Source organism: Durio zibethinus, unplaced genomic scaffold (assembly GCF_047325235.1).
Source record: "Durio zibethinus cultivar Kanyao isolate XHJ-2024 unplaced genomic scaffold, ASM4732523v1 HiC_scaffold_3, whole genome shotgun sequence".
Lineage (NCBI taxonomy): Eukaryota > Viridiplantae > Streptophyta > Magnoliopsida > Malvales > Malvaceae > Durio > Durio zibethinus.
In genome coordinates, this window is record NW_028323044.1 from 2,132,075 (window position 1) to 2,135,581 (window position 3,507).

Here is a 3,507-nt window from a genome sequence, read left to right on the forward strand (position 1 = left end):
GAGATCTACCCAGCATCATCCTGGTTATGACTTTGAGAATAAGTATGCCGGGAAGATTTCTGTGTTTAGGTTACAGGTCCCGTGGTAAAAATCTATTCTTTCCTGAGGTTATGGCCTTCCGGTAATTTCATAGCTTAAATCTCTTTCTTAGGCGGATGAACAGCCAATAGTCTAATGTTCGCTCTACGGTCTTAACCGCCTTGTCATATCTGCGCTCACGATCATATGACTAACATCTGTGCTAACGGTCAATTAACTACGGTCAATGTACGCACTACGGCCAGAGGAACAGATTCGCTAACAGCCCAATTGACTAAAGGTCTTTCTTCCGCTCTCTCGCCATAATCTAACGGCCAATTGTTTCGTTTCTTCCGTCCATCTGACCTTTTCAGCAGTTCTTCCTCCGCCATAGGATAGAAAAGCCGCTAGAAGAGCAAGAAGACATAAAGGCAAACTCTCTTACAGTCTTACTTTCCCTCTGGTCTTACTCTCTCCAGTCTTAAGAGCTAACGGTCAACTCGCTCCTGTCAACTGAGAGTCTAACTGCCTAACTGGCTCTACGGTCAATAGGCCAACTCACTAACTGTCTAATATCCGCTAACGATGTTGAGTCTCTTCCGCTAACTGTCATAAGAGCTAAAGGCTCTTTCCGTACAGCTAGCTACTTGCTATGGACGTATAGATAGTTTAACAGCAAATATTCGGTCAGCTAGAACAGCTATGTCCCACTAGATAGATTTCCGTACAGCAGATATAACTGGCTAAGAGTCTAACTAGCATAATAGCCTTAGTACAACTGCCTACGGTCTCGATTAAAGATTGCCGTAAGAAGAGGTTCAGTTATGGCTGTCGTCTCATGTCGTAAAGCAGACAACATCCCTTAGACGCCTATAAGCCCGGTATAAGACTAAATGCCTTAAGAGCTCTTTATACGGTAAGCTAGCTATGTCCGTAAGGTTAGATTTCTGTACAGAAGAGCTCACGGCCAATAGACTGACTTTCTTACTGGCCGGCATACAAGCATTCTTCTTCAACAGCAGTTAGTCCGTTCACAGCTACTTCTGATTCAATTGAACAACCCATTCCAACAGCCTCTCCTCCTCCAATCGCAGGAGAAAGTCACTCTGGTGGTCTGCCCCTGTAACTCGATAAATCAATCCTAAGACTAAGAGAAGAAAGCTTTTAACGTGGGTCGACGTATAGTCCACTCCATTCTATCTATGACGCATCGAATCAACTGAGAGAAATCCTGAGTAAAGGGTCTTTTTGAGACTCCCCACACGAAGAAAGGAGCGACTCGCCAGACTTGAACTGGCATATCGGGCAATCGGATCAAGATTTTCCTATCTTCCATCTCTCCCTAGATTAGTCGCTTAACCCAGCTTGACTCCTGTTTACAGGCTTTCCCGGCTACAGTACAGATTGTACTAAAGACAGCTCGCTCCTGCTCAAAAATCACACAATAAGCCAAGGCAGTTCTAATCTAATCTAGAGAGTGGATCAACTACTTCCGTTCTGCGCTCGGGTAAGGCCAGGCAGAAACTCCTTTAGTTGGCGGCTTAGCTTTAGCTGCGGGTGCGTATGAAAAAAGTAGGGATGAAAGCCCATTTCCGTACCATTCATTCGTAGAAGGGGCATAGCTTCATTCTATAAGTTTGACTATAAGCGGGCTACCTGACATTCAAGGGGAAGACTCAAGGTAAAGGCTTAGTGCCAAAGAACCTACTCTTTCAAAACAAATTCTCATCTCAGGAAGACAGATCGAACTCTTACAGATAGAACAGATAGATTGGTATTGGTGTAGGCTCTAAGCCAAGCCTATCTCGTGTGCTATAAAATACACAACGTACTTTCCCAAGCCTTTCTCTAGCTATTATGTCTAGTCCCAGGTACAAAGAGGTGTATATATAGCGTTCTCCTTCCTGCCTCGACCCTTTCGGCCAAGAGGAAATACGGAGCGACAAAAGCGATTCCGGTCTCCCCACCATTTTACAGGTATAAGGCACGCCATTCGGTCCTTTCTAAAGTAGTAGTAGTGGTGGCTATCTCCCTATGAAGTCTGGGATCTCTTCCAACAACATGTAAATAGTTGATCAGATTCGTGAACCCTGTTGAGTCCACTGGACTCACTGGAAGATTCGAAATGCCAACCCTAGCTCGACTCGATCGATGAGTGAGACTTCCAAGGTCTCGATCTTGGGAATCATAGTGAGAGTGCTTTCGTGCTTTCACTTAAACCCGCTAAGCCCTGCTATTATATACGCAACATTAGCTCACCTCGTCTGATGTATACGGATCGAGCAAAGGCTAAAGTAGGGGAGTTAGTGGAAGCATCGCTAGCAAAAGAATAATCTCTTCCTATTGGAGTTGCTTTCGATGTTGGTTCCGGCCAATTCTCTTCCTTGGTGTGCCAGGCGAGCAAAGAGGTATGGTCTATAGGCGGGCATAGTTTTCCCTAGGCGGGGATAGCCTATACATATAGGAGTTCATACGAGCAAGGGTATTCAATCACTCGATTTATTATAAGAGGATATTTTACTAAACGGTCTACCTCTGGACTCTCGAAAGCAAGTAATTATGGAAGAGTGGGATACCTTTTTCTTTATAGATATTCCGCCTTTTAAGAGGAACGGTCGTAAGTGCTGCTAATGCTGCCTTCCTTTTTCATTCTGCTTTTGAGCGAGTTGGAGTAAGAAGGTAATCCTTTGCAGCCCTTGTATCAGTCTTGGTGTGAGACCATGGCTAAGCAGTAGAAGACTATGGAGAAGTCTCCACCCCATGTAAAGAATCGCTGTCTCCCTATTCTGCTTCCCTAGAGCCTGTTGGAGTTGCTTTACTTTCTTCTGCAATCTAACTAGAGGTCATAAGGTTTTGAAGGGTGGAAGACTAGAGAATGTGGATTGTAAGCTCTTCTGCGAGGTCCCATACGGTATGTCTCGCTTTTTTTTATTCCTGCTCTTTATGAACAAAAGCTAGCCAATAAAGTGAAAACAAAACCTGTAGGAATACCTCTTCTTTCAACAAGCCTTAAAAGCTGTCTCTTTTTCAATAAGGTAAAAAGCGGGTTTCACAAGCTAGTCGGCAAAGTCACTATTGAGGAAGCCAGCAGGGACAAGATCCATAGGTCCAATTCCTGCCTTTGACGATCCAGTTCCTGTTGGACTTTCTTTCTTTCTCTTCGGAAAAGTGTGAAGTTGTAAGCGCATCCAGTTCCAATGAGAGTTTAGAACCATTTACTTCCCTTGTTTGCCTCCTCTTCTTGCCTACTGCCTTAAGGCTGATAAAGAGACCGCTAAACAAACCGACACAGACTGGCCCATGCCTGCCTTAAGCTGATGTTAAAAACCCCCTATACACTAGCCTTTTGTCCAGTTCCCAAGGGGACCAAGCATCGGCACCATACTCGGCTGGTCTTTCCTCACAGATAGACACTGGAGCCAGAGCCCTCGATTCGCTCATTTCAACGAAGCGAAGCTTAGCTATTGACAAGGATGCTTATTATGTTGT